Source organism: Danio rerio, chromosome 22 (assembly GCF_052040795.2).
Source record: "Danio rerio strain M-AB ecotype USA chromosome 22, GRCz13ab, whole genome shotgun sequence".
NCBI classification, from domain to species: Eukaryota; Metazoa; Chordata; class Actinopteri; order Cypriniformes; family Danionidae; genus Danio; species Danio rerio.
The window spans coordinates 16,276,545-16,302,654 of NC_141042.1; the positions used below are offsets into that span (position 1 = coordinate 16,276,545).

The following is a 26,110-nucleotide window of genomic DNA, read 5'->3' on the forward strand; positions in this document are numbered from 1 at the left end:
TATTTTTTAAGGTGCTGTTGACTTGAAATTTTCTCTGAATGTTGGTAACAACCAAAGAAATCCATATTTCAAAATGTATTAGTTTACAAATCAAGTTATGCTTGATAAAATGAAATGACACAGGGAAAAAGTACTGAACACAAGAAGAAAGGAAGGTGTTGAAAGACATGGAAAGCCCAGACAGTAGCTGAAATCTCAGTAGTTATTCAGCAATCCTCTGTCGTTCATTATTGTAAATTAACATTCACTACTTCAGTCCAACATCTACATTAGCAGGAGGATGAAGATGAAACCAGGGTGAACATTTCAGCAAGACAATGATCCAAAACACAGCCAAGGAAAGAAAATCAAGCTGTAGAATGGCCCAGCCAGACTTGAATAGAATAGAAAATACAAAAGTTGCCATCTTTAAGCTGCCATCACCAAAAAAGTATTATATATAATGTATTATATACACATTTCTGTATATTTTATTTTGTTTTGTTATATTTTTACTTTTGTATTGTTTGGGTTTTTACCCAAATCTTATTCAATTCAATGTCAACAGCTCCTTTAGAAATATTATTTCCAGGAAAAAACATGATGTGTTAAATACTTATTTTCTTAAAGAGAACTTAAAAATTATCTGTTTCTCTGGATATATGATATTTAGTAATGTTTGGAGCAAATATTAAATACATTTTTAACATTAAAACATTTATTCCAAAGGTAAAATCAATAAAATGATTTTAGGGGGGCTAAATTAACAAAAAAGGTGCGATGTTTAAATACACAATAACAATTTCAAAACTTCAAAAGGGTTAATAAATCAATATTTGGTTCAATAACTTTGTTTTTTTTATAACCAGAAATGAAAACATTTGTTATTCTGATGACCTAGCCCTGCTGAAAAATCCAGCTTAAACCAGCCTAGGCTGGTTGGCTGGTTTTAGCTGGTTGACCAGCCTGGTTTTAGAGGGGTTTTGGCCATTTCCAGGCTGGTTTCCTGCCATTTCCAGCCTGGTCTTAGCTGGTGAGGCTGGAAAATGACCAGCTAAATCCAGCTTAAACCTGGCTGATCAAGCTGGATTTAGCTGGACATAGCTGGTTTTGGCTGGACTTTCAGCCTGGCTAGGCTGGTCAAGCTGGTTTTAAGATCAGGCTGGAAATGGCTGGAAACCAACCTGGAAAAGGCCAAAACCCCTTTAAAACCAGGCTGGTCAGCCAGCTAAAACCAGCCAACCAGCCTAGGCTGGTTTAAGCTGGATTTTTTTGTAGGGCTATCATTTTCGGGGGGAAATGATAGGTCTGTTTTATTTATTTTCTTAAATAAAACAAAAAACTAATACTCAAACTTTTTTTCATAACTGGACATACACAGCAGAAGGGTCATTGACCTATCGGTTTAAAACACCCAAAGTTGCACTTGACGCTTTGAACTTGTGGAAATGTTCCTGGAGGAGCAGCGCTGAAGAAATCTCAGAAGTCAGGACCCAGTGTTTGCCTGTCTGATACTGGTATTATGATTGTTTGAGCAGAACTTTGTCAAGCAGACGTTTCCCCCAAGTATTGTGTGGTTATCTAATCTCAGCGGCTCACTTCGGTATGTGAGGTGCTTGTGGTCAATGCGGCTTTAGCGCTCATGCACAGATAGCCATGTTTCTTCACAAGAGAGACAGGATGAAGAGCTTTTGGTAAACGCCTTGTCTGATACTTGGAGTAATGAGGGGATTACGGTGAGACATGTTCGGTTTCCCAACTCCACATATAAGACAATAGCATTTTGTCTTGGTTTTTTAGTTGTAAACAAGTGTTAGCATTACTTAGCCTTAAATGTTTAGGATTTGTTTACTATGTCCAATATATCTAGGAAGCTAAATGCAAAAAACAAAACAAAAAAACGTTTCTGGAATAACGTGTCGTAACTAAAACAATACTGTAGAGGTCGCTGTTCCCCACATACTACTTGAAATCTCCCTCCAATTCTGGATGGTGACACGCAGCTAGCGGCAAGATTAGCTTTTCAAGAAGACACATTAGATCCCAAGAAAAATGTTTATGTGAAGGAAAGCACTGAATGCACTGAATAAATAAAGCCTAAATTATGGTTTTCCTAGCGTAGAGCAAGCAAATTAGCATGAATACAATGAATATGCTTAAGCAAAGCAGAATGGGTTGGCTTATTTTTTGTTTATACTATGAATTGGAGTTTAGTAAAACACAACTTTGTAAACTAACATTAATAATGTTCCTTTACAAGTGTGTTAGCAACACATAAGCCTTTGAGCTAAATAATAAATTGATATAATCATATACAAACCATGCAACTTCACCTGTAGTTATCAGCTTTCGTTATATTTGTTATATAACTTGGCCTATACTGCGCTATAAAAACTATTAAATTTAAAAATACATTAAATCATTGTGCAATTACATAGTCAATGTTTTGTTTAGTGATAGCCTATAAATGAATTAAATATACCAACAAATCTCACACAAAACCTTTAGAGTTGTCAGTGATAGTCATCAGTATTTTTGTTTTGGGCTAGTTTCTGTAACCCAGTCAGAAATCAATGGGAATTTAGCGAACACTTTTACCAAAAGTGATTTAAAAATAAGGAAGACATTAAGCGATTCATCATAAAGAGTGCAATATTCATATGCAACTAAAATACTATTGTAAGAAAAATACAAGCTAGAGTAGGTTTTTAGGTTGATGTAATCCAACTCTATAGCAAACAATGGTTTTAGAAAGCAATCAATCAAAGGGAATAGTTATTTAATTATATAGCGAATGTTGAGAAATACTAATACGTTCAAAGTAGTGACAAATTTCGTAATCCCACTAAATGAGTTATCAGCTTTCTTTTCTTACACATGTAATTTGAGCTATTATTGACGTGAGCCTGTCATATAGAATACCTTATTTTTGGAAAACAATCAATAAAGAAAATTAATATGCAATTACACAACTGAAGTTGAGGTACTAAGAAACCTTAACGTAATGCCAAATTCCATAATCTTCCAAAATCAACAACTTTTGCAGTTATCAGCTTTCAATATTTTTGTTAGCATAGAATTTGGGCTTATTGACGTAACCCTTAGAAAACAATCTAAAAGTCAAAATAAAGGAAATGATTATGCAATTAAATACCCAATGTTGAGAGATACTAATTAATTAAATGTAAAGCCAGATTTCAAACTCCTACAAAATTTTCGCAGGTATCAGATTTCAGTGTTTTTGTTAGTATAGATAATTTGGGTTAGTTGACGTAACCTTTCTCTATAGAAAACACAAGTCTGTTTGTGAAACCAAAAAAAGGTTAATAATATCCCAATTATGCACGTGCTGGAATTTCTCGTGGCCCTGTGTTTACTTTTTATGCCATACAATTACTCGCGTATTGAGTTGCACAGGACATTAAGTGCCTCTCGGCTCTCTATAGGTGTTGCGTGCATGGGACTCCTGCTGTTTGTTATTGTCTGACGTTACTGCCTAGCAACCATCATTTTTTTTTTTCAGGGAAACCCTTGCGTGTGAGCACACCTGGTTTTGTGACGTGAACAGTCAGTCATTCCTCAGCGAGAGCAGCATAGTGGTATTGACTGATGTGGGACCATTGGATGGCAGCCACTAACATATAGAAGTAATAAGCAGAAAGGCCTTAGTTTTATGGAGTGCTGGGCTGGTGAAGAGATTTTAAACAGATCCTATTTAAATACTTCATATATGACGTGTATGTGTGTGTGTGACTTTCTAATGTATTGTAAAAAGACTGCTTAGAATTATGCCTGATCTGGGACATTAGCCTGGAGCGTATTGCTGGGAAATACATCTCTGTATGCATGCCCCAGGATTGCTATGCCCTCAGGCTTACGTTTACAGGTTTACTTACTGGTATCATGACAGTGAGATGACGACTTTGTGATCATCAACTGCATTCGATGTGTCACGGTGCTAACGATGCATTCTCAGACAAAGTTGCGTCATCAAACTCTGACTTTTTCACCTCAGGTGACTGCAAATCCTGTGAAAAAGAGAACATTGCATCCATTAAGAAGGTAACATAAGCTTATTTGCACATTAAAACAATTCATTTTAATAGTGTCATTAAATTTTGGTGTCTGAAACACACAACAAGCAAATATGTGAACATTTACGTTTATATCTATGCAAGCTTAAATTTAAGGTGGTTTTAAAATGCAGTGTGCTACAAAGGACACTTTTAGGACAACTAATTAAAGCAACGGTTTGTGCTAAATAAATATAGTCACATATAGTCAACATGCAGAAGACTATAGAACAGGGGTGCCCAAACTTTTTCTTATGAAGGGTCAAAAACCAAACTTGATTGAGACTAGTGGGACCAAGGTAAATATAGTTGCCATGGGTAATTTCCTAATTTATTTAATACTATTTAAAAACGACTAGAAAACATTGCTTTATATTAACAGGTTTTTTTTTTACATTTTACAATGAACTTATTACAGTAAAAATCTAATTTATAACAGAATTACACTAGTTTTTGCCTTGATTTGCTCGCTGAAGTCTTCTGCATAGTCCTCTATCCGTCAAGTGACAGTATTTACATTTTTAAAAAATCTGATTTATTTACAACATTTAATTAAAAAATTTCATTTCAGTGAGCTTTTTAGCAGCTCAGCAATTAAACTAATAAATTAAAGCTGCAAGCAGCGGTGAAAGGGACCTCATACTAATAAAAAATGTTATGTCAAATTAGAATTAACAATCTTTGTGTTAAAGGCCATACCTGTCAACATTGGGATGTGAAAATAAGGGATATGCCCACCATAATAAGGGATCCCCCCCACCCCCCAAAAAAAAGATTCCCCAAATTACTACATTCTGATTAAAGAGCAACGAATGAATCTCTCATTTATTAAGATTTTTTTACTACATTAAATAAGAGGTGTCACTTTAAAAATGCACAAATCTAACGTTAAAATGAAAAGCATTCGACTGCTTTCCTAACTTTTTATGCTCATTTAAGTTGTGTTTGGAAAAAACCCACCAAGATCGACATCCTTATATGTTATTATTATTAAGTATGTGTGTATGTCTGTTTAAACACGCGCCAAACTTTCTCTCCGCTTCAAATCGCGTGTGCAGAATCCGTTAGGGAAACAGCGTCTATTACTATGGAGCACGCCAACTGACAGTCATGTAATATTATACGACTGTTTCGAGGATTGTATAGGATGGTCAACGGCACCTGTAATCAAAAGGAAATGGAATCGCACCTTTTTTAAGAAGCCTTGCCGTTTTGAATAAGTTTTCATTCCTGAACAAAGCGAAAGCACAGAAGACTCTTGTTTTAGAGCAAGGGGCGACCCCTGGTGGTTTGGCGGTATGGGTTGCCTATAGGGAGGCTCGGCTCTTCAGAGAAAGACTGAAAATACGGGAGAAATACGGGAAAACACCTTTAAGGAATGATAGCGGGATAGAACAGTAAAATACGGGAGAATCCCGGGAAAAACGGGATGGTAGACAGGTATGGCATTTGCCCCAACCCTGTTTATCATTCTCACTCTTCCCTCAGATGGGATGCTGGGTCAAACCAAAGGTTAAAATGGGCCAACTTTGGCCCACGAGCCCTACTTTGGGCACTCTGCTCTAGAAACATGCTAGTAAAAACACCAAAGACATCCCTAGCATAGAAACATGCTAGTAAAAACTACCTCCTTATAAACCATCTAACAATCACCCAGTACACTAGCAAACATCTGTTATTCATAAAATCTAATGCTCTTAGCTTACTAAAAAACATTCTTTATTTTCATCCATTAGTAACACTCTAGATATACTTAGCATTGTGATATGCTAATAACCATTTTGTTATCATTTTCTGTAGAATATAAGTAGCAAAGCGTTATGCTAAACCATTCAGAGCTCTCTAGCAACTTCCTAACAAAACCCGAAAATGCCACACGCAAAAAATATTCGGAATACAATGGGAACTACATATCAATCTCCCTGAACATTATAGTAATGTCAGCAATTATTTTAATATCAAGAGAGGGTCATATAATTTATTAAGCTTTATGAAAAAGGCTGTCAGTTAAAATGAACAATGCATGGTTGTTGCTAGAAGAGATACAGCTCCAGCGAAATGCTTATGATAATTATTTATAATATAGTATATTAAATTGGGTTTTAGTAACATCTACCCCTACCCCAATCCAAAAGCTACCCCTTACAGTAATATAAAAAAAAAGTGGTAAATATTGTTGTATTGTTGTCACAGAAATTATGTTGTATTGATGTGTGCTTGCTTAGAGTATCTGGAGGTGTTTACATTATAGACTTTACCACATAATAGCTACCTTCAATCACAGCATCTCAGAACCAATCACATAATGGCTTTTAGTCTCTTTTATAGTGTACCGCTAAACATTAGCATTAGCGGTTACGCTATTTAAGCTTAAATTTGCAAGTTGGTTACTTTGTTAAAGTCCATGGAAATCATTTAATATAGAAATGATTCCCAGAGTCCCCTAGAAAATACCATGATAGTGCTTAGCATAGCAACATGCTAAAAACCCGCTTAGAAACAAATGCTTAGCATTTACTGAGTCACCCTAAAATATCAAAAAACATCGTGTATAATAAAATGCTAAAAAACAATGAAAACACCCTTGCTGTGCATGTTGGATGGTCAAGAAGTTTTTAGCAACCAGAGTAAAAATATTAAACAGAGTAATTTAAATGGCACACTTTCGAAGCTAACTCGATTGCCTCAATGTTTGGTTTGTAACATCGTTTCAGATTTGGGGTAACTATGTTTCATAGGATTTTACTTTATAAGTGTTTTTATGAAACTCTGATTAAATGAAAATACAAACGCAATTAGCACATGTACAGCTTGTACTGCCTACAGCTTATTTTTAATAGCTCCTAAACATGGTGTCCTTTAAATTAGCACGTTGCCAGGTACATCCAATGCAGCCTTGATGTTTTGTAAATGTCTGTCAAGTGTTAGAGATGTGGTATGCGGTTTATCAATTATCGTTTGATGTTGCATAATCATAACATGTTCAAAGCCCGAAAGCAACTGCTGTTCTGTAACAGATAAACTGGTATATTTTAAGACTTGAAAGGTACAGCAAGCAGCGTTTAGCACAAATAGCGAAATGTCACTGCATGTTAGCAATCGTTAGTAAAGCTAATTTACATGATAATTTGCTTTATTCTCAATTCTTAAGTAGCCAGAATAATTTCTAGCTATAATTTTACTTGACTCAAGTGAAAGGTCCAGGTGTGCACCTGAGGGATGTCGCTAATGCTAATGCTAACCACAGTCTATTTCCCTCATGCTTCTGTGGCTCCATCTGCCTTCTTTAATTCGTCCTTTGGTGGAATGCAGGAAAACCGCCAGGGTGACATGTGTGCTCCGTCCCGATAATTTCGTCCCCTCAGCACAGCGACCACTCTCCTTTAAAGCCATGAAGTGGTTTCTAGGCCTTCTAACCGTTTTAAAGGGGAGTAAAAATAAACCCTGGAGACACATGTGCTTTCCATTTGACTCGAAGGAGGAGGTGAGGGGGGTGGTAAAGAAAGAAAGAAGCACTCATTGTGACCTATTTACTTTGAGTTGTTATGATTAAGTCTAAACCAGCATGCAATTTACAGATTATTCCCTTTAAATAAGAGGGTACGCTCGACACAAGAAAGGGACCGGGATGAGTGAATGAGGGGGGGGGGGCAGAGGTTTTTCTTCATTGAAAGAAAAGAGTTAAATATAACATATACCAAAATAGTACGTATAAACCAAATGGTATAGCACATCAGACAGAGGGCATACATATGTTTAGCTTCTGTCAAACGGCTGCTGAAATGACACGCTAATTGAAATGCGCTCATTCTGCATGTCTATAAATATGACACACACAATTTGGAATTGAACCAAAGATACAAAAATATGCACTTAAAAGTATTATTTATGTAAATACCTATTTATGGTGCTGATTTAAGTGTGTTTGCTAAAGTTTTGCTAGGGTGGCTTTTGCTAGAGGCTTCTTAAAATTCTGTGGCATTTAACACTTTATTATGCTAACGCTGTGTCTGTGATATTTGTTTAAGAGTCATTAATGTTGCTAATTTAAGTGTGTTTGCTAAAGTTTTGCTACGGTGGTTTTTGCTAGAGGATTCCTAAAATTCTGTGGTGTTTAACACTTTTAACACTTTCAGAGTCATTGCTAGGTTGGTACTGGGAAAGTAAAAGTTTTTAGCACATTATTATGGTAAAACTGTGTTCCTAATATTTTTTGAAGTGTTGCTAGCATGTTTTTTTGTGATTGCTAAGAAATGTTATGCTAAGCGTGATACTTGCTACAGTGCTTTCTTGACTATTCTTAACTGCTGTTTTAGGATATTGCTGTGCTGCTAATGTAGTCAAAACTGCTTATATTTTGTTAGCATCTGAATGACATATGTAGTTGCTAAAAAGTAGATTCTTGATATTTGTGTTCTGAGAAACTGCTTTTGGAATGTTGTAAGTAGCATTTAGCATGTTATACTATGTTTGCTCACATGTTTGCTAAAGGTTTGCTAGGGTGTTATACGCTATTGCTAGAAGCTTCCTAAAATTCTGTGGCGTTTAACACTTTAGTGTCATTGCTAGGTGGGTGCTGGGACATGAGTAGTTTGTAGCACATTATTATGCTAAAACTGTGTTCTTGATATTTTCTGAAGTGTTGCTAGCATGTCCTTTGTGTTTGCTAGGAACTTTTATGCTAAGCGTGATATTTGCAACAATGCTTTCTTAACTGTGATTAAGATATTACTGTGCTGCTAATGTATATAGTCAAAACTGCTAACACATTGTTACTTAAAGTTTACCTTTTTGTTAGCATGTGAATGATATATGTAGTTGCTAAAAAACATGTTCTTGATATTTGTGTTCTGGAACGTTGTAAGTAGCATTTAGCATGTTGTTTGCTAAAGTTTTGCTAAGAGTGTTATTAGCTATTGCTAGAGGCTTTCTAAAATTCTGTGGCGTTAAACACTTTATTATGCCAATGCTGTGTCTGTGATGTTTGCTAAAGAATCATTGCTAGGTGTGTGTTGATAAATTAGAAGTTTTTAGAACATTATTACGCTAAAACTGTGTTCTTGATAATTTCTGAAAGTAGCAGCATGGGAACTTCACAAGAACTTCCTAATGGCCTAAAAACTAGAATAATTCATCAACATGAATTTGGAGAAGGATAAAAAAAAGCTATCACAAAGGTTTAAAGTTTCAATCTCTACAGTCACAAATATAGTAAGAAAATGGAAGGCAAGTTCTTGAGAAGGAAAAATCTGCTAGACCAAGAAAAATATCTGAAAAGCAAGGGTGAAGCATGGTTAGAATGGTCACTGCCCACCTCCAAAGAGCCCCAGGCACATCTTGCAGCTAATAATGTCATTGTACATCGTTCCACAGTTCAGCGCACTCTTAAAAAAGAACAGCTCAATGGAAGTTGATGCAGAAGAAGCCTTTTCTGCCAACAAGAAGAGTCATTTGAGGTATGCAAAGGGTCATCTGGACACTGGACAAGCCTGAATCATTTTGGAAAAATATACTGTGGACAGATGCCACAACCATAAACAATTTGCATGGCGGACAAAGAGCACAGCATTCCAGAAGAAGAACAGGCTCCCAACTGCAAAATATGGTGGAGGGTCTATCATGCTGTGCAGATGTGTGGCAAGCTCAGGTACTAGAAACCTTGGCAGAGTTAAAGGTCACATGGATTCCACCTAGTATCAGCAAAATTCTGAAGAACAATGTTCAGAAATCAGTCTAGAGGCTGAAGTTACTCCAGGGTTGGATGTTTCAGCAAGACAATGACCCAAAGCACTGTTCCAGATCTACCAACGAATTTATGGCCAGACATGATACAATGAATGGACATCCCAGTCCCCAGACTCAAACATCATTGAAAGTCTATGGGTTGATTTGAAAAGGGCCGTTCACGCTCAGCACCCATCAAACCTGACTGAACTGGAGAAATTGTGCAAGGAAGAATGGTCCAAATTGCCTTCAGCAAGAATTCAGGGATTTATACTTGACTATAAGCATCTACTACAGGCAGTTATTTCAGCAAAAGGTGGCTGTACAAAAGATTAATACCATTATTCCGTTGGGGTGCCCAAATTTTTGCACCTGTCTTTTTTTGTTTTTGTAAAATTGCTTTGCATCTGTTGAATAAATAAATGTTATGTCAGAACTGAAATGTTGCTTTTTCCCTAGGGTATAAAATATATCAAAATTAAATTGCTGATTTGAAAGGCTAGCAGGCTATGGCTTGCAATTATGAAAATTACCAGGGGTGGCCAAACTTTTGCATAAGACTGTATATGTAGTTGCTAAAAAGTAGCTTCTTGATATTTGTGTTCAGAGAAACTGCTTCTGGAATGTTGTAAGTAGTATTTAGCATAATGTTATGCTATGTACGTTCACGTGTTTGCTAAAGTTTTGCTAGGGCATTCACTGTAGTATTTTTGCTAGGTAGCAACAGTGTTTGAGGAAAAATTATTTATTACAATCTGAAGTTACTTTTAAAAAGTAAATAAATGGGTTACTTTAAGTAAGTAATGGAGAAGTATTTGTTATAGTATACTCGTGTTTCGTTTTTACGCGTAAGAAATAGCATTAAAGTGAAAATATATGACTTTTTTACCCAACACTGCTGAGTTATTCTAAGAGTTTAAACACGTTTAATACATTTCATTGTCCACCAGGCCAAAATCAAGTCTGATCATAGCTTTGGATGAGTTACACAACAAAGTTTAGCTCTCCAAGTGTCAACAACACTATTAGCGCATTAGCCAGCACCACTTATGACAGGATTCTATGAAATGCCATTAGGGATTGCTAATCGATTAATCTTTCAAAACACTGTTATCTCATGTTCAAGTCAAACGCTGCAGTGCATATTGACATTGTTGCTTTAAACATTTATCTTGGCCGTGGGTGACTCAGTGTTCAAATAAAGAAACTGAGTGTTTAATCAATATCCTTGGACTAAGGAGGGAACATGCCTTATCTTTAAGCTATACACCAACTAGGGGATTTAGAGATTATTTTTAAGACTACATAGTGATAGTAGCTTCCATGCAGCAACTAATGATTAATCTTTATGGTTTTCTAAGGGAAGACACTGTTTCCCATCTGATGCACTACAATAAATGTGATTGCCATTCAACAAACGCTGTGTAAACATAACCTCTGGAAAATGTTGTTTACTGACAGACGGCCTAGGGCTAAATTAGGCCAGAATGACCCGGATTGGCATTCCGGCATGTTCGTTTGGCAAATGATTGAATGCTAAACCCCTTTCTGATTGACACACATTTAACAAGTTGAAATAAAAATGTCCATACTGAAAAAAGCAACAATAGAAGCCATAATAGAATTTGCAATTGATTAAATTATTATAATGGAATTTCGAATGATCCTCAGGGTCTCAACTGGTAATTTTTTTTCTGTTAAAAACCAATCAATCCTAATAAAAAATGTTCACCAAAATACATTAGAAACAGTTGAAATGTACTGGTTTTGATGGTAAAAATGTGATGGTTTGCATTGTTTTATATGGCATTTGTATGCATAAAATAAAAATGATCCAACTGAATAAAAACCTATGGAAACCATTACATAACTTGTAATGATTTAAGGGTGATAATATAACTTCAAATGGTATTTTGGGTCTCTACTGGTAATCTTTTGCTTTAAATTGAAGGAACAGTAAATCCAATCAATCTTAATGGGATATGTCCCAAAATTCATTAGAAACTGTTGAAATGAACTGGTTTTGATGGTTCAAATTTGATGGTTTGCAATGTGTTTATGGCATTTGTATGCCTAAAATAAAAATGACCCTACTGAATAAAAAACAATGGAAACCATCACAGAACTTGTAATGGTTTAATGGTTATTATAAACATTTTAATGGTATTTTGGGTCTTTACAGATCATTTATTGCTTTAATATTGAAGGTACATTAAAACCAATCAATCTTAGTGAAATATTCAGAAAAAAATACATTTAAAAAACATTGGAATGTAATGGATTTTATGGTTTAAAAGTTACCTTTTGCAATGTTTTATATGGTATTTGTATGCCTAAAATGAAAATGACCCAACTGAATTAAAACAATGCAAACCATCACCAAATTTGCAATGGTTTTAATGGTTATAATAGAAATTTGAATTGATCTTTGGGTCTCTACTGGTCGTTTTTTGTTTTTATATTGAAGGTACAATAAAATCAATCAACTTTTAATGAAATATGTCCCAAAACACAATAGAAACCGTTGAAATGTACTGGTTTTGATGGTTGAAATTTCACATGTTGCAATGTTTTGAATGGTATTCGTGTGCTTAAAATAAAAATCACCTAACTGAAAAAAATAGAAACCAACACAAAATCATTTATAAATGATTTTGTGTTGGTTTCTATTTTTTCGTATTGGTCTATAGGTCTCAACTGGTAATTGTTTGCTTTATAGTGAAGGCATGTTAAAACCAATCCCTCTTAACAGAATGAGCCAAAACACCAAAACCATTCAAATGTACTTGTTTTGTGGTAAAAGTTTGAGTTTGAGTTTGAAACATTGCACTTTCCTGCAATGTTTCAAAAGGTATTTGTATGCTAAATTAAAAATGGTCCATTGGGTCTCTACTGAAAATTGCTTGCTTTGAATTGAAGGCATGGTAAAAACCAATCAATAATACTGGAATGTCATTAAACACATTAGAAAGCAACGATATGTTCTGGTTTTAATCATTAAAATTTAATTGTTCATCAACACTATTTGTCATGGTAAACATTACCTATGTGACGGTTTTTCTGCAGGGATCATAAGGTGCAAACTAATATTAGCATGCAAACGTCAAAATGCAGACTACGGAAGACCAGGACAAATACTTGATGAACTCGTTCATATCGTCTGACATGTTCATTCATGTATTCGACCTGAAAAAAAAAAGCAGGGACATCCTGTTCCATGCGGTTTGTGTTTTTAGCAGAGATCATGCGAGGCCATGCCACGGATGCCGCGGGCCTTTGTGGAATCTGCGTACAGACAGTTCTTACCTGAGACAGGTAATCGCAGAGGCCGCGTGCCAATTCCTGTGCTAATCTTAACTCTGTCTCTTGCCAAACAAGTTTTGAGAGGCTGGGAAAAAATCAAAAGGCAGAGTACAGTGAATTAAGGGTGCAGCTTTGCAATGAACCAGTCATCAGTGAGTGGAAATACTGTCTAGTTTGGACAAATACTCGTGTTGCCTTAGTAGCAGAGATCAAATACGCTGTCGTTTAGGATTAGCAAAAATAAAGATTGTGTCAATTACTCACCCTGCTACTGCCATTCCAGACTTCTAATGGCTTTCATTTTCTGTTAAACACAAAAGGAGTTATTTTAAAGCAGTTTTGGCTTTGCTTTTCCACATAGTATAATCCAGGGGTTCTCAAACTCTGTCCTGGAGGGCCAGTGTCCTGTAAAGTTTAGTTCCAACCCCAATCAGACACACCTGGGCTTTCTAATCTAGCTTACTAGGCTTTCTAGAAACATCCCTGCAGGTGTGTTAATGCAAGTTGAAGCTAAAATCTGCAGGACATAGGCGCTCCATGACCAAGTTTGAGAACCCTGGTACAATTAAAATAAACAAAAAAACATACTTTTCCTTGTTTATTTCCCTGGTTTCCGAGGCAAGTATTTAAACTTGGACTAAACTTTATCTACAATGAACTGTCTTAACTAGAAATAACAAACAAATACAAGTAGCTATGTTTACATCCACCTACTTTTATGCGCTTAAAAAAAGGTTGATGGAAACTACAAGATGCGCAAGTTTTAAAAATGCGAATAAAGAACGTATGCGCATAACGGAATAGGCAAAACTTTGTTTTCAATAAAACAAACTATGATGGAAACTCTTTTACCGAACAAATTCCAGTATGCGCATTAAAAAAGTCATGCGACTTTGTTATAAGAGATCATGTGATGATAAAAATGTAAAACATTTAAAATGTTGTTTTGGTCATTCTAAAATGTCAGTATTAGTGTTATTATATTATTAATTACCTACAGAATTATCTGTGCTCTGCGTCTGATGCCTTCAAACACCACCTTGCGTTCATTGCATGTCGGTATCGTCTTCTGAGGCACAAGTAATTTTTTAAATGAGGGGAAAAAAAACACCCAACTTCACGCAACAAATTCAGTTTTTACTGTTGATATTTGGCGTCAGTTAATCAGGAAATGACGATTTTGTTCTCTTTGACTGCTTGGTCTTTTACGCAATATTTTAGTTATGCGCATAAATTTAATTTGCATCTTTGGATGGAAACATAACTAGTGCCATAGAATAGTTTTAAGATATACACCAGTACACTGAAAAAAGTTATTTGACAAAAATGAATGACAACAAATGTTTTTGTTACTTTCACTTATTTAAATACATCATGTTCAATATGTTTTTTTAAGTTGTACAAAGTTTAACTTAATATTTTGAGTCAGTTGAAAATGACTTGAAATTTCAACTTCAACTGAATAATCGAAAGCAGCAAGTTTTAATTGTAATGTGTAATTTTAATAAAAGATACTTATTATCTAATTTAGTGAAGGCTTAGTCCTGGCTTCAGCTAAGCCCTACTTGTGAAAACGACCCTTTATCTTGTAATTGCATGTCTAATATATGCAAACGAATGTTTATATTTGCATAAATACAGCAGCATAGAAACCATACATTTATTATTTTATATAAACATTTTATTTAATATTTCTATAATGGATATTAGATTTTATCTCTCGTAAAAAAATTACAGATTTAACAAAAAGCATAATAAAAGTCACTTTGTCTTAATATTCTAAAAATGTTATTATAAAATAAATATATAATTTATATAAATATAATATGTGTGTGCGTGTGTGCATGTTTTTTATTATTTTAAATAACTGTTTAATATACTGTTAAATTTATGAATTAATTTACAGTTAAATATATAGACTAACTAGCAAGCTAGCTCATTAATTAAATCAATGATTGAAAGAATGAGTTTATGCATGAATTTATAGATTATATATTTAAATATAATATGTTTTGACTAATTAGCTAGCTAACATTGCATATAGAACAACAGAGCAATCGATAGACAGATGTTGAGTGAGTGAATTAGTTGATGAGTGAGTGAACAAGTGAGTAAATAAGGATGAGGATATGTAAATATATAAGACATGTCATATTGTTTGGTGAACTGACTCTTTAAAGGTGGCGGTGAGCTGGATTGCTCCACATTTTATCAGAGAACAGGTGAATCCCAGCTACAAATAAGCCTTTGGCAAGGATTAACGACTCACATTTTCACACAGTTTTCCCACTGAACTGTGACAGCTGAGAACAAGAGCATCTTCCCTCGGGCCCGAATTAAGTTTTAAACCCACAATTTGAATACGAGGCTCAGATTGGATGTGATAAAACTGATGTAGGCCACTTCTCCACCAAAAACAGATTACAGCGGAGGCTTGTTTTAATCCAGACCTGCTGTGTTAAAGAAAGTCAAACATCCTGATAACGTTAAGGGGACGCGGTTTTCAAAATATCAGTAAAACAGGAGTAACAGGGCTATTTTAATGCAGGCAAAAAACACTGTTTTTATATGCACCTGTTAATTTTGAGATTTTTGGGCTTTTCATAAAGTGTCTTATTTAAAGCAAATATTAAAAACACACATTTAAGTGTTTCTTGTGCAGCACTTTAGCAATTTGTCTCTGTAGATTTTGATCTCATCTAATTAAAGGCATTTTCTAGTTTGTTTTTTTCTTAACCGGTCTTGGGCTGCAGGGAGATATGGCTGTGGATGAAAAAATTTAATGAAATATTGTCTAGTCTCCCAGACTAGTTTCCCAGAGATAGGTTGCGCCTGGTAGGGCATCCGCTGCGTAAAAACTTGCTGGATAAGTTGGCGGTTCATTCCGCTGTGGTGACCCCGGATTAATAAAGGGACTGAGCCGACAAGAAAATGAATGAATGTCTAATCTAATTTGCATATTTAAACATTTAATTTGAGAAAATTTTATATAAAAATATAGTGATGGTATAGTGTGCCCTTCACTATACTGGGGCATTAGGACTCGCATATAGACCGCAAGCTGAGCGCCCTCTCCTGGCCTCACTAACAACACTTGCAACAGCAACCTACTTTTCCAATGTGGTCTCCCATCCAAGTTCTTACCAGGCTCAGCCCTGCTTAGCTTTAGTGAGTAACCGATATTGGGCTGCAGGGTGATATGGCTGTGGATAAAGAAAATTATTGAAATAATGTCTCATTTACATATTTAAACAATAAATTTGAGAAAACTTGTAATATAAAAATATTGTGATGGTATACTGTCCCCTTCACTATACTGGGGCATTAGGACTCCCATAAACAGCAAGTTGTGCGCCCTCTCCTGGCCTACCTAACAACACTTCCAACAGCCACCTACTTTTCCAATGTGGGCTCCTATACAGGTACTGACCAAGCTCAGCCCTGCTTAGCTTCAGTGAGTAACCGGTATTGGGCTGCATGGTGATATAGCTGTGGATAAAATAATTGAATGAAAAAATGTCTAATTTACATATTTAAACATTTAATTTGAGAGAAATTGTCATATAAAATGTGTTTGATTCATGATGTAATCAATCATCTGGGAAAGCTAGATTATATTGTATTTTTTTTTATCCTATTTACCCACTGTGTCTCGCTTTCAGTGCCAAACCAGCACTCGCTGTAAAGTTTGCCCTTGTGGTCCATATGTTTTGCTTGCACAGCATTTAGGAAAACCTCTGGTGCTGTATAACTCAGAAATGCCTAAATAAACCATTATAAATAGAACCAGAGTTATTGGTACAAAAAAAACACCTGTCTCTAAAGGAATTAAAAGCCTTCAAAAGTTCTTCAATCCCAAAAAGAAAGGAAAAATAGGAGGGGGAAAGTGCACATGTGAAACTAATCATGGCATATTACCTTATATGAGGTCAAAAGTGCAACCTCCTGCTTGGAAGACAAATTTCTAGGATTCTCCGAAGCACAAGCAATACCGTCAACATTACGGGGCTTTATTACATTACGAAGAGGGTCAGGTGAACAGCGCAGGATGAAAAGCAGGTCTTTCGCTCCCTCTGGGCGAGCAGCTGTCAAAGCCGCGAGGTGCACAAAACAAGATCGGCCTGAATTCAGAGGACAAAACTCTCACGGTCCGCTGCAGAGATGGTTGTCTAGGAATGACGAATCTGAAAAAAATGCAGAGCACAGAAAAATGTTTAGGAAGTATTTCTGACGCATCTATGGAGAATTGAAAACAGAAAATAACTAAATGTAAAATAAAATAAACTAAAGGGTTAGTTCACGCAATAAATGTTAAATTCTGTTATTAAATACACCCTCATGTCATACTAACGGGCTGTCGACCACAAATTTAATAATTTAATGAAATCCGAGCTCTCTAATCCTTTATATAAACTAATGTTAAACTACAGAAAATGAACCAAAAACTTTCTATGTGACTTCAGCAGTTCATCTAGATTCATTTAATGCTAAAAATCACTTTTGTGGATCAGAAAACTCAAAAAACGTCTATATATATATATGCTCTTCCACATAAGGTCAGTGTATGCGTTTACTATAAGAAATACAACATATTTTCCATTAGAGTCAATAACGCAACAAACAAACATTGTATTGCATGTAGTAAATGCAAACCAGAATCTGATAGAAAAGACATTGGCAAAAAAAAAATGTAGTTTTTATAGGTTTTATAGCACACAAAAAATGTAATGATTTTTGTTATTACAGTTGAACTTCTAAAGTCTCATGTAATTTTTTGACAATGTTGTTGGTTCCTTTTCTGGACCATTTGTTTATATGCAGAGCCATAGAGCTCTCAGATTTTATCTACAATATCTTCATTTGCATTCTGAAAATAGACGAAGGTCTCAGGGAACTGGAAAGACAAAAAATGTAATCGCCCCGATTTTGTTCAAAATGATAGTCATATCAGTTTATTCTGTGATTTAGTTTAATTATTGGGGCCAAAAACCACAACTGTAAATGTAAAAATGTAAAAAAAATAATGATACGCTAAGATTCAACAAAGCTTGGCTCACACTTTGGTTCGATTTTGCGAGACTCGGTTTGCATTTCCACTGCAGTTTCACAAGTTTACACCCACAGATAATATAAGAAATGTAAGTGTATTTGGAGGGATGTTGGATCAAGATAAGGAAGGTAAGACTTTCTGATTATTTATAGGTTTTTTTCTTGGAAACGATTAGATGTGTTTGATTGCTAACGATGGTTCAACTCAATTGTCTTAGAGTGCCCCCAAAAAATTAGTACTGTTACTATGTTACCTCAATAGTTGCGCCACCTCGTCATCAGAAAGGCAACATATAAAAAAACAGGTGACACAAACCAACCCACAAAACAGAGGTAATGGATCCTACCCATGGTATTGTGCTCTTGAACAGTGGCTGCTGCTGTATACATAACTACAGCGGGCTTGGTGTCAATCCAATAATGCAAGTAGAGATGAATCTCATAGCCCAATTAGTGATCAGCAGTGGTCATTCATCATGTTTTGGTATTGGACCTTTTTCACAAGCCTGTTATGACGCGTTTAATGGTAATCAGCAACTTAAATCCCTTAAAGTTTTTAGTACTATTATACAAAGTATTTTCTTTTCTTTTTTTTTTTTAATGTATGAACATTTACATGTGTGTACTATATCATCTTTGCTTTAAATTATACAAAAACAAAAAAACTTAAAAAATTACAGCGTGTGTGAGGTCTTTCTAATGCAGCGTCTATGGGATAGGACAAATTTGATGTTATTCTCTCCTCTCGATGCCGTCATCAGTCTCACACATTTTTTTCCCTTTTCTGAAAGTCTTTTTAACATCGTTGTGGAGTTTTTCGTTAATTATTTGAGGAAATAAGATTGTAAAAAAAATATTTGTTATACTCTTCCATTCAATGCACTTCAAGTTTTCCCAACTATGATGACTTCCGCTACTGAGACAGGGCTCAACAATAAGGACTGCCCGATGGCCCGGGGCCAGCGTGTAAGATGCTCGGGACAGTAGACAGGATCCTTACTGGCCCGATCGGGCCACAAATGCCCTGTCATTAAAGTTTCATATGCCTGTGACTATTTGTCAAACGTGTGCAAATACAGTCATAATAGAGAAACCGTTTGTGATTTTAAGCCTTTAAATGCTACCTTCTCGGTTCCTCTTATCTGATTGGATGTTGTGAGCATGCTATTTTTTTCCTTAACAACCAGTACAGCTAAGAGACAGCAACCTGGCGGCAACATCAAGGGATGATGCTAGAGGAAAACATTTGTCTCTAACGTCTTGGAAGCAGACATTTGCCGTTAGTTTGGCAGGTCAGTCATCCTTTGTTTTGCAATAAAATACCTGCACATTTAGCTATTTTTGTTTGCAAAACACTTTTTAAAATATTTTATAGTTTATAGTTTTATAGTATATTTTAAATATTAAATATCTAGATTTACAAACATTTTGACCTTTTTTTTCTATTTGTGGCTAAGAAATAGCTATTAACTGTTTTGGTGGGGCCAGTGGCAATATTGGCAGGGCAAGTAAAAATCTGAACCACTGGTCCGATCGGGCCAGTAGAAAAAAATCCTTAGCGTTGAACCCTGTGAGAAACCCAGAAGTGTGAAAAGGTGGTACAAAAAAAGTACCAGGCACTACGTGTGGAACAGCGGATAAACCTCAGAAGCATAGACATACCAAACCGTGCCATAGTTGAACTGACCACCTGAAGTTTATAAACATCAAGAAGAACAGACCCTTTCTAACTGAAAGTAGTCTGCTAACTGCTTGTCCAAGCTCTTTACACTGGTTGCAATAGCAGCTTACATCAAATTCAAGGCACTTGCCTATACACAAAATAAGTACTGGCTTTGTACGCATTGTGGTGCATCTCATCTCAAAGGGGCACAAAATACATTTCAAGGACTTTCACCTTTAGTGTTCCATGCTGGTGCGAGCAGCTGAAAGTCTGGCCATTTTCAAGAAACAACTAAAGACGCATCTGTTACGTCAACACTTGATCCTCCAACAATAGCACTTCCTGTTCTATTCTAAATCTATCTAACTGTTTATTCTTTGTCTGCTTGAAAAAACTCTACAATGCAAGACTAACCGAGACTTGCCACAACATCCAAACATTGTTGCTCTTCTGGTTATTTGACTTGCTTCTATTGCTATTGTAAAACACTGCAGACATACACTCATAAAAGTGTCTGTTAAATAAATATATACATGTATATTAATACATAAAAAAAACATGTTGGCATGCACATGAAAATATACTAAAGTAAATACTATAGTGTTTTTGAACCATACTATAGTGAAGTACCTTAAACAGCTTATGCAATGTCGGTGCCAAAAGCCTAGTGATTAAATGTGCCGACATATAGCACTATGGTGCTCGCAGTGACCCGAGTTCGATTTTCCGGCTCAAGGTCTTATGCTGATCCTTTCTCTGCTCCCAATACTTTCCTGTCTGTCCTCCGCTATATCCTATCCCAATAAAAGGTGAAAAAACCCTAAAAATAATAATAAAAACAACAACAACTTATTCAAAACTACTGTAGTAGCTTTATACATCTATAGCAGAGATGGCCAAACTAAGTTGGCCAATGATTTGGCTCGCCTTCCTGAGAAGAAAGGGAGAATGATGGGGACGGTTTAGAGAGTGTCATATCTAATTAAATGTAATCTCTTTTTTTTGTTTTGTTTTTTTGTTTTATTGCTGAGATCCAAAAAGGTAATGGAAATTAAATGTTTCAATTAAATAAATGTAATTATTGTTTTAAAATGCACATACTGTCACCCAATAGATAGAGCACAATGCAGACATCAGTGAGCAAACGTGAAAATGTATTCGCCATTGAATTTCACTGTGCTATAAAAAATGTGATTGTATTTTTATTGTCATAAGTTATAATAAAGAAATTTATACTGCCTTATTTAACACAATTTAAAGTAATCTTTTTTTAAATATTATGAAATAAATTAGCTATAGCGACATTAATGTACTATAGTTTGGTATATTTAATTTCAGCCCACGGCACTGAATGATATTTGATTTTTGGCCCTTCATATGAAAACGTTTGGGCACCTCTGATCTTAAGGGTATATTATGCTACAATACACCACAGTTTACTGTAGTAAAAACTCAGGCATACTACAGCATTTGAAAGTTTATCAGTTCGCCATAGTTAACTACAGTATGTTGCAGCATTCATTAACAAAGGGTTCTAAATAGTATACATTTGGCCTACAGTATAACATACTTTACTATAGTAAACTATTTGCTTCAAGACACAGTTTTTACTATAAATTATAGTATTTTGTCATCCCTGCAAAAAAAAAAAAAAACAGCTTAAACCAGCGAAGACTTGTTGGCTGATTTTATGGGGTCGACCAACCTGGTTTTAGAGGGGTTTGGGCCATTTCCAGGCTGGTGTCCAATCAGGTCTCAGCTGGTCAGGCTGGGAGATGAACAGCTAAAATCTGGGAGCCCAGCTAAAACCAGCTATGATTAGCTTAAACCCCTCTAAAACCAGGCTGGTCAACTAGCTAAAATCAACCAACAGGCTTAAATAGCCGCTGGTTGGTTATAGGCTGGTTTAAGCTAGGCATGGGCCGGTATAAGATTGTGACGGTATAATACCCTTGAAGAAAAATATCAGTTTCATGGTATTGTGATTACTGCTCTAAAATATCATTAATTTTCTTTTCGGCTTGGTCCCTTTACTAATCTGGGGTCGCCACAGCGGAATGAACTGCCAACTTATCCAGCATATGTTTTACGCAGTGGATGCCCTTCCAGCTGCAACCCATATCTGGGAAACAGCCATACACACTCACACACTACGGACAAGTTAGCCTACTCAATTCACCTGTACCGCATGTCTTTGGACTGGGGGAAACCGGAGTACCCGGAGGAAACCCACATGAATGCAGGGAGAACATGCAAACTCCACACAGAAATGCAACTGACCAGTGACCTTCCTGCTGTGAGGCGACAGCACTACCTACTGCATCGCCCTGCTCTAAAATATATTATTTTTAAATGTCAGGATAAAAAACAAAAAAAAATTCCTCTTTTAAGATATTTATTTTATTTTAAGAAACATAAAATATTTTGGAGCAGTAAACATGTCAGGCTAAATAATTCTGTTACTGTTGTCCTAAAAAAACTTATAGCAAAATGTAAAAAAAAATGTACATATACCAACGTTATAGTAGAAAATGTTGGCAATTTTAAAACCTTGACTTTTCCAAACTGCTGTATACCTTGAAAACTGTTATCGTCCCATGCCTAGTTTAAGTGTTTTTTTTTCAGCAGGGATGTGGTATACGACTTATGGGCAAAGCATAAGTAAGTTCTGTGACCAAGTGAGAGGCCATAGTTATGAAACCCCATTTAATAACAAAATTCATACACACATCTGGGTTTGCAAAAATCACAAAAGGCAAACTCTTAAACACTGCAAATTGATGTTCCCCGTGGAGCTTTGTCTCGGGATTAGTTTTGCATGTTTTGTTTACCAGATGTCTGGAATGCCGTCTTCCTCCTTATGCACCATAATCAATCTCAGACATCAAAAAAGATAAAATCATGTTGACATTGTGTAATCCAGTTAGCCTGTTTTTTTCACGAACCGTCCAGCAATGATGCTCGCTTTATTTTCCTCTCAAGTAGAAACTGAGGCTGCCGAAAATAAATGAATGCTGGGAATCGACACGTCGTGCACCTGTATGTCAGAGGCCTGTTAGTTCTTCCGTTACAGCAACAACACGAAGCCCCTCAACGTCCAGCGGCTCTCGGTGGGCATTTGACCCGCTACTATGAGTCTAACAGTAGGAATGAAGGGGCCAGAAAACGCTCTGTTTGTTTTTCCACATTCTACTTCGATCTGAAGCTGAGAATGAGCGTCAGTTTGATCTACACATGAGCTCTCGCTACGAGCGCCGAGAAACAACAGGACGCGGCGAGGCTCATTCAGCGCGTGTTTGACTTTCCCCTCAGAAAACCGCGCGCTTCAAAGAAACGCCGTACGACGAACGAGACTCAAAACACCTCACCTTACATCATTGAAATAACAAACTGACTTTTATTGAGCCCGAAAACTAATATTATTCCCTCAGCACAAACTGGTGACTGTATTATTGCGATTTTCAACCGAGAGAAGAGATGGACATACCAGAAGTTCTGCTGAAGGAGAGACACCGCAGGCAAACACGCTTTGTTTATGCACCTGTCAATTGTGAGTTTATTGGCTTTTCGAACAGGTTTTCTAATGTAATGTAAAGAAGTCATCCAAAAATACTCAATTAAGTGTTTCTTTTGTAACAAATTATCAGTTTGTACATGCAGATTAGCCTATTGATAATGTTCCTCCCTTAACATAATAAACAAGCACGTATTAAATATGCTTTCCATATGTCTGGTTAGTTGAGATAGGAAAATGTTTGCCCGAGATTTGGCCAAATTGAGGTTTTATAAATTTAATGTATGAAAAAAAAATGTTTTCAGGGTTCAATGCTAAGGATTTTGTCTACTGGCCCGAGTAGTTGAGATTTTTACTTGCCCTGCCAAAATTTTCACTTCGCTTTTCTCTACTGGTTGTTACCAGGTTGCGGAAAAAAATTACTGTGCTCTCAACGTCCAATCAGATAGTAAGAACCAGAACCAAAAAGCAATATTGTGTTTATGACATCACAAAGAAGGTAGCATTTAAAGACTTAAAGGCACAAACCGTTTCTTGATTGCGCGCAATTGACAAATAGTCATGTGCAAATTAAACATTAAGACAAGGCAGCATTGGCCAGATTGCCCTGAGTGTCTCGCACACTGGCCCCGGGCCATCGGGCAGTTCTTATTGTTGAGCCATAGCATATAAATTTATATATTTTCAGTGTGATATTTACAAAAAATACGTGATTTTTATGTAATATTTAGATTATTTTTAGACATAAAATAATTTTTTATTTTGACCTATACAATATATTAGGCATGGGACGATTACTGTTTTCAAGGTATACCATGGTTTGGAAAAGTCAAGGTTTTAAAAAAAAAATTCTCTTATACCAATCCTAAGGTATGTGTTATTTACGTTCTTTTTTAAAGAGCAACAGTATCGACAGCTGAAAAGATATCCAAAGATGCCATTTTAAATTGTAAAGAAATCTATGTTTTTAAAACAAATGAAGATCAATGAGTCATTTGAATTATTTAGAATAAAATAAATAGTGTTCAAAAGGATTTTTTTGTTTTTGTTTTTTACCTGGACATTGAACGAGCGCCACAACGGTTAATGGTTAAAAAAATATATTGTTTAGAGCAGTGATCACAATACTGTGAAACTGTGATATTTTTATCCAAGGTTATCATACCATCAGAATCTTATACAGGCCCACACCAGCAATATATATATATATATATATATATATATATATATATATATATATATATATATATATATACAAATACAAACATACACAATCAGCTTAACTTATCTGTATTTTGAAGCTTTTTTTCAGAGGGATTTGTATATAATTTGCCTAAAACATAGGCCTATCACATTTTATTCTACAAAAAAAATCTTTGATAGTTTGCAGAATTTTCTGAATTGCCTAAATCCTCTCTGCAAAAGCATTTCACTATATAAAACTACAAACAAGAAATTGAAACCTTGACTTCATCCAATATTCAGATTTCTGTAATAGAAATTCATGCAAATTGTTCCATAATTAATGAAATAATGCATTATTTGCACATAGATATTTGCAATTTTTAATGGAACTAATCAACTGGGGAAGTTTGGTTGTGCCTATTAGTTGCTTTTTTTACACTGTTCACCTGCACTGCCTGAAGATTCCCACGAGAAACTGTTATGTTTGTTTGTTCTTGTTCTGGTTTTTCAACTGAGAGTCTACATTAATCACATGGGCCACTGACCAAAGAATACTTTTACAAATATTCATAGCACTGCGCTTGTTTTATCATCTTGTTGACATTTGCCACGCTATTTCAAAACGTCTAGGTACGTCAAACAGCTGAATTCCTTCAGGCATGATAGCTTGATCTTTATAGACACAAATCAACACGTGATCTCAAAGTATTTTTACACAAATGCCTCGATTCAAAGGAGTGTAACGTACACCAGACATCATTCACTCGAGTGTAACGTCCCAAACGTGTTTCCGGTTTGAAAATGAAACTTGGGATGTTTGGTAATTTAGGTCAGGAGTTGTGAAAGTACCGTACATCAACATAACCTCCTAAAGATAAGCATAGATTTTTTTTTTTTTTATCTGCATGTGTAAAGTATTTTGGCATCCAATTAAAGCTTCTTGAGAATCTACAATAAATCCAAAACTCATTGGAAGGATGACTCCCCTTTTGTTGGAAATCAACTCCCCAATTAAACTGTTGAATTTTACCATGTTTGCACTTTAAGCTTTGTTTACCATAAATCATTACGATTTCCAAAAAATTCATTACAAAGCACTGTAACACTCATCTGGCCTGGCACTATTTTAAGGTGCTGTGTAATATCATTGTACCTGCTGCAGCCTTAGTACAGCAGCAAAATCCCGTGATATTACGCTGGAATGAGAGTATAATTAGCCATATAATCCATATAAAAACTTTTCACATTTTCATCGGTCTTAGTACAGTATATGATGTAACTAAAGAAGCTTTAAATATTAAAATGATTGAAACTAACATTTTTTGAGTGAGATGCTAATGGTCTAATTCAGGGCTATTCTATTGGCGGTCCGTGGGCCAAACCCGGCCCCCGTGGCAATTTGTTCCTGCCCTCTAAATATATAGTGTGACCAAGACATCAAAAATTAATTTAGTTCAGTTGACAAATGGCTGCTATAGTTATAAAGTGACGTGCGTCTGTTCAATACAGCATGAGCATCAGTCACGATAAGCGAGTGGTGCGAGCAGCCGAAAACATTTGGATGTGTGTGTAGAAAAGGCCTTTTCTACTATGCATTGATATTGTCAAAAGGGATGCAAT

The 26,110-nt window shown here is 35.7% G+C and overlaps 1 long non-coding RNA gene across 5 annotated transcripts in view; it reads right to left on the reverse strand.

Annotated features, from left to right (window-relative positions):
- The window catches only part of LOC137488916 (uncharacterized), a 52,058-nt gene extending 28,633 nt beyond the window's left edge, over positions 1-23,425 (reverse strand). For 3 of the 5 annotated variants that reach the window (XR_015521813.1, XR_015521814.1, XR_015521812.1), the window contains exons 1-5: positions 22,623-23,297; positions 16,998-17,263; positions 13,344-13,383; positions 13,083-13,164; positions 3,876-4,007 (exon numbers count right to left, since the gene is read on the reverse strand). This is a non-coding gene — a long non-coding RNA (uncharacterized LOC137488916). Of the gene's footprint in view, positions 1-3,875; positions 4,008-12,820; positions 12,963-13,082; positions 13,165-13,343; positions 13,384-16,997; positions 17,264-22,622 lie in introns of all 5 variants that reach the window. The other 2 variants (XR_015521816.1, XR_015521815.1) reach the window with 2 other exon arrangements.
- Positions 23,426-26,110: the final 2,685 nt, after the last annotated feature.